At 43.0% G+C, this 13417-nt stretch overlaps 1 protein-coding gene across 8 annotated transcripts in view; it reads right to left on the bottom strand.

The window, feature by feature from the left end:
• Window positions 1-13417, bottom strand: part of SLC8A1 (solute carrier family 8 member A1) — a 485568-nt gene that overhangs the window by 16858 nt on the left and 455293 nt on the right. The gene's annotated exons all lie outside the window — the stretch shown is intronic.

Genomic DNA, 13417 nt, shown 5'->3' with positions numbered 1-13417 from the left:
TGGCGCCGCTAGCAGCCATTATGACTGCTACAGCGGTAGCGACGCTACTACGGGGCTAGGTTCTGGTATTGTATATATGTACTGAGCTTTGTTCTAGTGCTGTATTTATGTACTGAGGTTGGTTCTGGTGCTGTATATACGTATGGGCTTGGTTCTAGTGCTGTATTTTTGTACTGAGCTTGGTTCTAGTGCTGTATTTATGTACTGAGGTTGGTTCTGGTGCTGTATATATGTATGGGCTTGGTTCTGGTGTTGTATATATGTATGAGCTTGGTTCTGGGGCTGTATTTATGTACTGAGCTTTGTTCAGGTGCTGTATATATGTATGAGCTTGGCTCTCGTGCCGTATATATGTATGAACTTGGTTGTGGTACTGTATATATGTCAGAGCTTGGTTCTAGTGCTGTATTTATGTACTGAGCCTGGTTGTGGTACTGTATATATGCAGAGCTTGGTTCCGGAGCTGTAATTATATAGAGTATATTTACAATAACAAAATTGCAGGGCAGATGGAATTGTTTTCAATTCATTGTATATTTCATGGGAACCTGTCTGGTAGTTTTATCCCCTTGAACCGCCACCATGCGGTAATACATGACCTGACAATATTTACAAACATTCCCTTGTATGTTTTTTTCAGATGAAGCAAAATCTTTAAAATCCACTTTTAAAACAGCGCACACTATATGCTAGTTACTCATTAAAGGGTCATGGGGCGGTGCCGCTATCCTAAAGAGTCACATAGTCCTGCCTGCAAACCCACCTTTCCATGTTTGATTGACATCTCCCTGGCTGATACAACTTTCTCGGATGCGCCATTGCCTTGTGGCACTATACAGAAGGGGGGGCTGTGTGGCACTATACACAAGGGGGGGCTGTGTGGCACTATACATAAGGGGGAGCTGTGTGGCACTATACACATGGGGGAACTGTATGGCACGATTTACAAGGGGGAGGGATGTGGCTCGATCTACAGGGGACTGAGTGTGGCACAATCTACAGGGGTCTGTGTGTGGCACTATCTACTAAGGGCGGCTGTGTGGCACTATATACAAGGGAGGGGGGCTGGGTGGCACTATATAAAGTGGGAGCTGTATAGCGCTTTATACAGTGGGGCTTTATGGCGATATCTACAGGGGCTGTATGGCACTATCTAGAAGGGGGAGGTGGGGGCGCTATCTACAAATATGGTGTGACTGTCTATAGGCAGGGCTATATAGCACTGTCTACAGGGGGCTGTATGGCACATTCTACAAGGGGCACTATCTATAAGGAGGGCTGCTTGTGGCACCTGGGGAGGGGCCAGGTCAAGAGTTTGCTATGGGGCCCAGTCTTTCCTAGTTACGCCCCTGGTATCACTTGCATAAAAATATTGTTCCATGTAATTAGGGCGTTACCCAAGAAAATATATCCCGTGAACAACATAGCAAATGACTAATAGAATATTACATTATATTACAATATTCTAATAGCATGCATTAAATATATCCATATTCACAAACTGAACAAGTACATATTTCCGAAATGGAAAAACATGGTGCATTATTTCTTATAATGTATTCGCCATTCGCACTGAGAATGCACAAATGAGAGTTTATATGCCGCTCATGACTTAATAATAAACCTGAATAAAGGTTCATCTTGGTGCTATCTGAACAGGAAACGGTATCATTTGTGATGTTTACTTCATGGACATCACGCTGCTTTGCAGGGAATAACCAGACTGAAATATGTATTTTCTTTAGAATGGGCTCATCTTCTGTTTCGCCTGATTTAATCCACTTGCCGGCCACTGCATTTCCAGTTATTTGCTCTAAATTGCATCCAATGTGTAATAAATGCCAAAGATAAAAACAGTAATTTTACAAATTTTGCTCTTTTGTTACCCATAAAGGCTAGATGAGAATTCACCTTTTAAGTTTTCACTGCCTTTGCTTGACTCTACAATGCTTGTTGTTATTTTTGTTGAGATGCAATTTACATGAAGTGTTTTTATTTTTATTTTTAATCATTGAATTATCCATTTTTCATATTAAACATAAAACAATCTATTCAGTTCATCGGAGCCGTTTAAAAGTAACGTATCGCCTAATTTTTTTTATACTGATTAAAAGTATACACTGAAACAAAAAAAAAAAAATTTAATTTGTTTTTATTTTCTGATTGTATATTTTTTATTCTATTTTCTTTAGATGGTTGTTAGAGCAGACATTTTGCCTGAGCTGCTGATCTGAGATGTGAACAGCGGTTCCAGAGATTTGCTGTACAGCATGCCCCTGGACATAAAAAAAACCTCACCCAGAAAATTTCTAAAAGACTGTGCAGGGAGGGGAAGAGAGAGGAGCTCAGATGTCCCCATTATCTATTGTATATGGTAGGTGGCGGATTATCATTAGGGCGGTTCGGGCGGCCGCCCGGGGCCCAAGGCTCCAGGGGGGCCCATGGCCGTCTGAACCACACATGATCGGACGGCCCCCCTAATGCCCGGTGTGGCGTCGCTAGCACCGGAGGGGGCCCCGGTGCTAGCGGCAGCCACATTCACACATCAATGATAAGTTACTATAGTAACTGGGGCCTATGTAATAAACTATAGTACCCCTCCTCTTCCTGGAGCGCATCAGAGGTTGTGATGTCACAGCGCTGTGCGCAGCGCATAACGTCACAATGCTATGAACCGCGCACAGCGTCCCGACAGTTGATGGAGTGAGGACCTGTGGCCGAAGAGGAGGTAAGTTTAATTTTATTGTTTTGCTGATGGGTTGGGGTCAGACACTCGGGACACCCGCCAATCAACTGTTTTGAAGGGGTTGCAGCCGCTCGTATGAGCGCTACTTCCCCTTCATTCCGGTCACTTTCTCACACTGAATTGCCGACATGGACGTGTCAGCGATTCACAGTGTGAGCAAGTGAGGGAAATGAAGGGGAAGCAGCGGCTGCAACCCCTTCAAAACAGCTGATTGGCGGGGGTCCCGGGTGTCTGACCCCAACCCATCAGCTATTCATGGCCTATATTGAGGATAGGCCATCAATGTTTAGGGACTGGACAACCTTTAAAGCCTACCATGTGTTAGGCTTAGATACAGGGCCCCAGCTTATACTGCATAAGAATACTGTCTGCTGGACCCTGTATCTAAGCCTACATTAGGCTTAGATACAGGGTCCAACAAACAGTATCACACATGCACATGGGCCCTGTATCTAAGGCCCTGTATCTAAGGATCTGTTCACATCACCGCTGCCTTTCCGTTGAGGGGTTCCATCTGGTTAACCCCTCAACGGATAGGCAAATGGAAACCTTAGCTTCCGTTTGCATCACCATTGATCTCAATGATGATGGAAACTTTGCTAAAGATTTCCTTTTGGGGGGATATTCATTTGTATCTATAGGGGCTGTGTGTAACGCTCTCTATGGGGGGGATGTGTGATATCTACAGGGGGCTGTGTGTGGCGCTATGTATGGGGGGTGTAATATCCACAGGGACTGTGTGTGGCACTATGTACAGGGGGCTGTGTGTGGCACTATGTACAGGGGGATGTGTGTGGCGCTATCTATGGGGGGGTGTAATATCTACAGGGGGCTGTGTATGGCACTATGTACAGGGGGCTGTGTGTGGCACTATGTACAGGGAGCTGTGTGTGGCGCTATCTATGGGGGGGGTGTAATAACTACAGGGGGCTGTGTGTGGCACTATGTACAGGGGGCTGTGTGTGGCACTATGTACAGGGGGGTGTGTGGCACTATGTACAGGGGGGTGTGTGTGGCACTATGTACAGGGGGCTGTGTGTGGCACTATGTACAGGGGGCTGTGAGTGGCGCTATGTACAGGGGGCTGTGTGTGGCGCTATCTATGGGGGGGGTGTAATATCTACAGGGGCTGTGTGTGGCACTATGTACAGGGGGCTGTGTGTATGTGGTGTTTTACAGTGTGTGGTATTATTATATTCAGGCGTGCAGTGTTTGGTGCTATTATATTTAGGGGTTCAGTATGTGGCACCATGATAACTTTATTTTTATTACTAGGTGTGGAAATGTTGGAAAAATGAGGAGTCGCAGACATCTGAGAGGCAGATTCTGCAGAAATCAGTCATGGCCGGGAGACGTCGTCATGTGCTCCCGACCGGATGGAGGAGAAAAGAGGAAAAAAACTACTAGAATTTGAGACGTCGTTACCTGTGAGTCACTAGATTTATAGAGAATCTGTCACCTCTCCTGACATTTTTATTATAGGAAATCCTTGTATTTCACAAAAAGTCTTTGTGCAGTCCAGGACTGATAGACAATTCCCCTTGTCAGGAGGATGTGTCCCTGCACAGTGTGATACTGTCAGTATGTAGGGACACAGCCCTGTGACAAGGAGAATCCGTAACACCCATTTGTTAATGCTTGCCCAAAAAGGTAGTGTTAAAAATAGTTATGGCGCGGCAGGGCGGCGTTGTGCAAGGGGGGCCCAAGTTTGGGTAACAGCCCAGGGCCCATCGTCTACTTAATCCGCCACTGTATATGGTGGATCCTGTGCTTTCTATGTATACAGAGGAGTTACCATCACTGTAAGTTCAAACATTCTGTGATTTTCACGCGTGTGTCCGCTGCGTAAAACTCACGACATGTACTTGGGCGTTTTTCGCGCATCACGCACCCATTGAAGTCAATGGGTGCGTGAAAATCACGCGCAGCACACGGAAGCACTTCCGTGATTCGCGCAACAGTAGATAAAGAAATGTAGGAAAAAATAAAAGCACTTCCTTCATTTCTTTTTCTAAACACCAAAACCGCGTGTCATAAGGATGGCATATGCGTGAAAATCACGCAGCCACGCAGCAAACACTGATGACACACGGAACTGCAACGCGCAAAGAACGCCGCGTTTTTCGCGCGCAAAACGCACATGTTCGTGTGAATAAGGCCTAAGGCTTCGTTCACATCTGTGCTATGGCTCCGTTCCGACGGAAAGCTCAGACGGAACGTCGGAACGGAGCCCTAGCGCAGATGTGAATGAAGCCTAAGTGTATGTTCACACGCAAATGCAAAATACGGCTGAAATTACGGAGCTGTGAAAACAGGCGAAAACAGCTCCTGAATTTCAGACATTTTTGCAAGTACTCGCGTTTTTTCGCGGTGTCCATTACAGACGTAATTGGAGCTGTTTTTCATTGGAGTCAATGAAAAACGGCTCAAAAAACGTTCCAAGAAGTGGCCTGCACTTCGACGCGGGCGTATTTTTACGCGCCATCTTTTGACAGCGACGCGTAAAATTACACCTCGTCTGAACAGAACATCGTAAAACCCATTGCAAGCAATGGGCAGATGTTTTCAGACGCAATGGAGCCATCTTTTCAGGCGTAATTCGAGGCGTAAAACGCCTGAATTACGTCTGAAAATAGGTCGTATGAACATACCCTTATCGTGCCTGTGATGACACTGAAATGTCTGCTGAGAAGTGATCTGTACAGAACAGGAAGTGTCAGCCTATTGTAAAGTTTAGTGGCCAGAGTGAAAAATGCAAGATTTAAGGAGTCTATTTTAATATAAATTTCCCCAAAAAATTTGTAGGAAATGAAGTTTTTAACCACACACACAAACAACAAACAAATAGACCAGTGTGAAGCCGGGTAACTCTGCTTTTCCATATTATAAAAGTGAATGTCTGTTTGTCTGTGAGTCCCAATGGGGACAGTAAACGAGGACCTCTGTACAGCGCTGCGTAATATGTTGGCGCTATACAAGTAACTGAAATAAATAAATAATAATAAGTCTGTCCTCTATAGGCATCCAAACGCCTGTACCATTTGACCCAAAATTTGGCACATAGGTACATCGGGTGTCCGGGAAGGTTTTCGTAAATGTCCCAACCTTGCCATTGTTCTCTGTTATTAGCCATTATCACATGATCACAATCCAATACTATAAAAGCGTACATAGACATTCGCTTTTATAGTAAATATGTTTTTATCTGGCAGTAGCAGGTAGTGCACTTTACAAGATAATCCTAGATGGGAAGGTACGGGGGAGCGGTTACCCATAGCAACCAATCTTATTACTGATGGCCTGCAGGAAAGCTGCATTACTAGTGCAGAGACCCCTCCTGCCCGAACCGAGGCCAGTCAGCAAGCGGATAGAGCACATCATGTTCAGCGTGCTAATGAGTGGCTTTCATGCATGACTCTGCTTTCAATTATGATCCACCATAGTCTATGGCCAACTGGTAATAAAACTGCCAATGTTGTTAATCAACACTCTCTGTCACAGTCTTATGACTCCATTTCCTACCAGTTTAGCTGTTAGGTATTTAGGAAGTTAAAATTGAAATAAACAGTGTGTAACTTCTCAGGGTATATAGGGCTACTAGTGATTTCCGCGTAAACCAAGACAATACAAGGGCATGGATTAGCCTCCTGGTCACCTTTTAGAACAAATCCTATGAACACACAAACAGGTTATATCCGGGCAGCGCTGGATACGTTTTCTAGCATGATATATAAATATATAGTTTTCTATGATTAGATTCAGTATTTACAAGTAACAAGCTGTTTAAATGCAGCCTGGACTCATAGAGAAAGCCTGTGAATCCTGCTTCACCCCATCCACAGTAAGTGACAGCTTTCCTGTAGAGAAGAAAAGCTGTCACTTTGTTTCGGCAGGGAAAGCAGGACTCACAGGCTCTCTCTATGAATCTATTCAGATTAAACGAAATATCCCTGAGCTCAGTATCTCCCCCTACAAATCCGCATTAAAGGGGTTGTCCGGTCAAAAAAAATGGTTGGCCTATCCTCAGGATGCTCCTGCTTCTGTTTGAAGGTATGGAGCTGGGTAAAAAATAATCGGGAACAATGTTCTCCAAGCGCCAAGGCCCCTTCAAACAGCTGATTGGTGGAGGTGCCAAGAATCGGACCCCCACCGATCAGATACTGATGACCTATCCTGAGCACTGGTCATTATTTTTTTTTCCCTGGACAACCCCTTTAAGTATTGATGTTTTTCCATTGTGATTATTATGCTCACTATCACCAGTCAGAGACCTGAAATCTTCTAATTTTTGTCTGCTCCAAGCTGATTTATATGGAGATTTCTAGAAAAGGAAGTAGCTGTCTGACTTCTACTACTGTCTGCCATATTATCTCTTATGGGCTTCTTTTTCTGTCTCCCAATCTCCCAGTTAGTCCTTCTTAAGGTAGTATTACACGGCCAACGTGGGCCGTGTAAACGAGCGCCGATCAACGAGATAGCTTGTTGATTGTCGCTCGGTTGTTTTTTTCACAAGGAGCTATGTATGGGGATGAGAGCTCATTACTCCGAACGCTCGTCCCCATACGTTTGTATCATGTCTGCTGCCGACGAAGATAATATTTTCTGCATTTAAAACTATACAATCAGCCGATGAATGATCGTTTGCTCATTCACCGGCTGATTGTTTCGGTAACGAACGTTCTGAGAACGCACATTTGCCAGGTAATTGGCCAGCGTAAAAGGGCTTTTACTCTCTCAGTATCCTTGGCAATCGTTTACAGGGATTATCCCTGTTCCTATGCAGAACATTTTTGATTTAATCTGTCTGTAGAAAGTGACACAAGATCCAGTATCTGTGAACAAATTATTATTTATCCATCTGGGAAATGTCAAACAGACCAGAGAATACACCATAATTTGTAGCCAGTAAGTAATGCTGGGTAGTGTAATCGAACCGTGACACCAGGGAGAGAGAATGTAGCTAACTTCTCCACCTTTTTTAGCTGGCTGCTTGGGAAATCACTGCTTAGAAAGGTAACGTACAGGATTTTTTAATAAGCAAATGTAGCAGTTGTATTGTACATCCTAAGAAACATGCCCTGAACAAGTTTTATTCGAATCTCTTGAATGTACATCAATGTATAAGAAATCCAAAATAAGCAGGGCAATCAGAAACAAAAACTGAAGACGGTATGTAATGTATTACATGCATTGATATGCGGCAGGAGCCATCATTCAGCTCAGCATTATGTACAATATAGGAGTGTAATTCAGTCGCACCCAAAAAAAGTCAATGAACTTTGTATGCGACTATATCAGTCATGTGATGGTGTTGCAACATTCTCATTGACGTCTGTGAGGAGAGACACAAAGTGTCCTCCTAGGACATCATTTCTATGCAAACCTTCATTGAATGACACAAGCGGCTGCCTGGCTCTAGCCTTATAGAATAGGCAAACTAATAAATTATGATACAACACTAATCAAACTGCTAATACTTTTCATTTTTAATATGCAGTCAGGGTGGGTGGTGATACATAAAAGACAATATTTATTTTACTAATTGCAAATCTCAGCAAGTAAGATTCAAATGGGTCTATTTGCTCCAAAGCTCTACTTTTCTAATTCCCTGCTGCCTAGCGGCAGCACATTGAGGCTGAATTCACTTCTGTATTTCATGACCTCAGTTCACACCGGTTAAGTCAAAACATGATGGCAGATACCGGGCAGCAATAAAAATACTAGCACATCATGGTGAGACTAGATCATAGCAAGCAGCTGAAAGGCATTGGCACACACTTTTGAAATTCTGTAATAAAATAAAAATATAAAGAAAAGTTACCTAATCTTATACTTCATCCTAACTTAGTAATAGACCAAATTAACTACATCAGGTAAAAATGCAGTTGGAAAATTAAAGGGGTATTCCTAACTCATACATTTATGGTACATCCACAGGATATGCCATAAATGTGTGATACGTGAAGGTCCCACCTCTGGGACCCACACCTTTATGTAGAACGGGAATTTAAAGCGAGCTTGGCTGTTTTTTGACTCCCATAAAACTGAATTGAGAGAGCCGTCCGGCCACCTCTCCAGTCATTGTCCACCTGGCTTACAGGCTGAATGGCGAATAGGATATCCCCCTTCTCCACAGAGTTGCGGGTCCCTACGGCGGGACCTGACCTTTTCACACATTTATGGCATATCCTCAGGATATGCCAGAAATGTTTGAGTTTGGAATAACCCTTTAAAAACATTACATTGTAATTGTAAAAAGACAAAGAACAGTTCTGATATAAAAAATATTTGCAACCAATATTTTTCTATTCCTCTAATGTATCTAAAATGAAGCACTTTTGCAAAGAATTGTTTAAAAAAGTTCTATAGTTTTGTTTCTACAGCTCCTTTGTCGATCGAATAGATCTGATCTATGTATCTCCACAGTAAGGGTATGTGCACACGGTAGCAGGCTTCTACGTCTGAAATGACAGACTGTTTTCAGGAGAAAACAGCTGCCTCGTTTCAGACGTAAAAGCAGCTCATCGCATTTTGCGAGGCTTCTCTGACAGCCGTAAATTTTGAGCTGTGCCTCATTGAGTTCAATGAAGAACGGCTCAAATTGCGTCTGAAAGAAGTGCCCTGCACTTCTTTTGACGAGGCTGTATTTTTACGCGTCGTCGTTTTACAGCTGTCAAACGACGACGCGTAAATGACAGGTTGTCTGCACAGTACGTCGGCAAACCCATTCAAATGAATGGGCAGATGTTTGCCGACGTATTGTAGCCCTATTTTCAGACGTAAAACGAGGCATAATATGCCTCGTTTACGTCTGAAAATAGGTTGTGTGAACTCAGCCTTACAGGCAACAAACAGATCCTGTGAAGTCTGATCGTGCAGTCATACTGTTTTCTATCTGCACCCTACCAAATGTAAGTTAGTAAAATCAGCTGACAGATATAAGGGAGGGCGACTGTAGGATTAGACTGCAGGATTGTTTGTTGTTCGTGACCATGCATAGGTCTACATAGGAGCTATAGAAAGTTTTTAATAATCAAGACTATTTGCAAAGTTGTTTCATTTGTTATTTTAGATGAATTGTGCTGGCCATGTTGCCAAGTGCCTGTGATATGATCCTGAGGCAAGAGCCAAGTATCAGTGGTAGGATTCTTAACCTGGTGTGAACTGCCAGTATGGTTCTGATGCTAGTACAATGTTTAGCAATGCTGTCACAGCCTTTATATCATGGGCGCACAATAGTATCTGCAACTGCCAACAGCAGGTGAGCCACAGGTATTGGGCTTGAGACCCAAATATGGTCCAGAGTTACTGGTTGGGTAAAAACTGCAACAAAGTGTTTGTCTCCTGACTACAACCCCTTATTCAATTGAAGCAGACCCAGAGTTCAGCTGAATGCTTCAGAAGAAGTTTCAGTCAGTCACACATGTAGTATTACATATAAATGAACAGACAGCCAGATATTACATGGCCACGCTGAGACGGCTAGAGTGAGTCCAGCTCTTTGTTATAGATTCGCCACTCTGACTAATAAAGGTGGCCCTAAGAGGGGAACCCCACACTATGATATCCTATTAGGGCATATGGAAAGGTGTTGTCTTCATGAGGCAATCCCTTTAAATAAATAGTCTAAGGCCCGGTTCACCCAGTTTTTATTCAGGCAGAAAAAAAGCTGCCTCAGAATTCCTTCAGGAAAAAAAATGCTTCTGTCTCCTATTGCAATCAATGGAGGGAGATTTCGGACGTTTTCTGGCGCTGATTCAGACGCGGGCCGAATCATCGCCGAAATACTCTGCGTGTACGGGGCCTAACTCTGCCACTCGCATGTAGGTAATTTTGACTTAAGAGTTTCTTCAAGGCATTGCCTGTTCCATAACGGACTCTAAAAATCTGTTTTTCTATTGAAAAGAGGCAGATGAGTTCTAATGCAATTACTAATAAAAATAATCATTAGAGGTACGTGTTTTTATGTCTTGCATCAGATTTGACAATATGCCTTTTATAAGATCATTAATTTGTTTCCGCTCACATCCGTTTTTCAGATATTAAATAACAGGTCGAATACGCAGAACTATTTACATACTAATCCCGGACCTGATATACTGGCCTTCTAACTGGCGAGCTGATAAATACCTCTGTACAGACTTACAGACAGCAGACCTTCAGATGTCAAAGTCATTTGACCGCCTTGGACCAATTTCCTAGTTGGTAACATATGCATGGAGGTTGCAGATGTACTATACTATATACTATCTCCCAGAGATAATTAACTCTTTGGGGATCCAGCTGGCTTAATTGCGAGCAGACTCTGCGTTTTGGCTTAAACATGTCATTAAAGTATTTCTCATGGATTGCTACTCCTTAACAGACTTTTGAGCTTGAAGCATACAATACAAAGATGTCTCATAGATATTGGTATTTCCTGGCTGCCTCAAAGTGGAACTGCCAACTTATTAAGTCATACTGGCTGCTGCCACGTTTGAATACGAACCACCCAATTTGTTAGTTCCAGTAAAAAATATTACTGTCATATGAAAAGAGTTATAATCTGTGGAAAATAACTTTCCAAACCTTCATTTAGGGGGCTCTGTTGAGCCAACGAACAGCTGAAAATTGTAAGTCTTCATTAACCTATTGTTCTGGAAGAATAATAATTGTTTATTACTTAGGGATAGAAGGGTATAGATTTATGTGATAATATTTTTACAGTCCACCTTGTTGGCCATACAAATTAGATCGCTGTCAGCCAAATGACCGCTATTAGTTTCGACCCCCCCCCCTCATACACATGCATGCACGGCTGAGCATACATGTGTATTTAATGAGAAAAGGGGAATAAGCCGCTGACAGATATTCAACATGTCCAATCCTTCTTTCCTCCAACATCTGCTGCCTGAGGAAAAGTTGGGACACCCCCACAGGCACTAGATGCTCGGACAGTCCCGCTGACATCGGCGGGTTCGGCCATCTGTCCTCTAATGTGTATGTGAACGTTGAATCGATAGTGGCTGTAGTCAGGAGCTACTTTTGGCTTCGGAGATCCACTGGTGGCCCATTGACATTAATATTTTGCATGTAATACTTCCCTACAGTCGACGTTTCGGTCGATAAGACCTTCGTCGGGCACTGAGCCATGCTGGGGACTGGATCGGTGCAAAATATAATGCGTATGTAGCGCTGCTATAGTGAGTACTGGGCGGCTTACCGCTCTAGATGGGCGCCCATCTAGAGCGGTAAGCCGCCCAGTACTCACTATAGCAGCGCTACATACGCATTATATTTTGCACCGATCCAGTCCCCAGCACGGCTCAGTGCCCGACGAAGGTCTTATCGACCGAAACGTCGACGTCGCACATGTAGCCTCTGGCATCCATCCAATAAAGATATATATTTTTGTAACACAAGCAAGGTGTGCCGACTACAAATTCTTAACCTATACCCGGGTTGGGACCCTACCTCGAGCACCCAAAAGAAACCAGTGCCATCTGAACACAACCACATACTTCCCTACAGTAGCGCTGCAGGGAAAATGAGAAAATACTCAGCAACTACCAGCAGCAGTATCCCAATGATTTGGACAACCACTTTAAATTCTCTCTCTGTTTGCTGCCCAATATTGCCTCTAAGCTTGATAAAATAACTTCCAATATTTTTGCTCCTGAACCTTTTCAACTTTTTTCTGATATCCTGCAGCTGTATGATTACTTGTATTATTTTCTTTCTGATGTCTAGGAAAAGAACCTTAAACAAGTCCATTCAACAGTTAGAAGAAGTCTCTTGTACAGCAGAGAGAGAACGCCCTAAAACCACTTAAGTACATGAAGTGGCATAACTTGAAGCACCTGTGCCACAGTGCAAAACCATGTGCCAGTACCTTGCAAGAGCTTCATTTTTTTAGAAACATAGCTACGACTACAGGTAATCTACTACTATGTTTTTATTATAAAACACCATCACACCTATGCATTTCCCCTTTATAATTTTGCTGTTTTCTTTTGTGGTGGGGAATCTTTGGCCATTAGTTACCAGGCATTAGTTACACCCAAGAGTACAGGTATATGAAGTGGGTGTCACTGCAAGGGGAAGACAGGTAAGTAAATGGAACTACCATGCCCTGAACATTTTGGAGGCTTTGACAAATATTTCATAATGGCTCAAATAAATCGGCCTGTTAATAATCTTTGAGAAAAATTAAACTGACTGTGAATTAGTTTTAAAGTACAAGTAATTCTGGAGAAGAACTAGCCTTGTTGTGATAATCGCCTGCCTTATTTGCATGTAGATGACACTGAGCCCAGTGATGCAAGAAATGCAGAATGGAAGTTAACAAATAGCAAAAGTGTATTAGCAATTTCACTGTTATTGCCTTCCACCTAAGAAAAATAAACTTACAATACTAGAGAAAAGCAATTTACATAACATTGCATTGCATTGACAAGCGAACCTAATCTTGCATACACAAAGTAATGCTCATTTTAAAATATAACATAAGACCTTACCCCCAGTAAGACAATATAATGCCGGCACTGCTAAGAAACATGTGTGAGACAAGAGGACAGAATGACAAGAGATGGGATGTTCTCTACCTGTCTTAATGATAAAGTATGCTATAATACGGGAAGACATGGAAGCATTCATCCATTTAACCTTCACACGACTTTGTCTCCGCATGGG

This window comes from Rhinoderma darwinii, chromosome 4 (assembly GCF_050947455.1).
Source record: "Rhinoderma darwinii isolate aRhiDar2 chromosome 4, aRhiDar2.hap1, whole genome shotgun sequence".
Lineage (NCBI taxonomy): Eukaryota > Metazoa > Chordata > Amphibia > Anura > Rhinodermatidae > Rhinoderma > Rhinoderma darwinii.
Note: the sequence above shows the minus strand (reverse complement) of the source record. Positions and strands in the feature narration are given on the sequence as shown.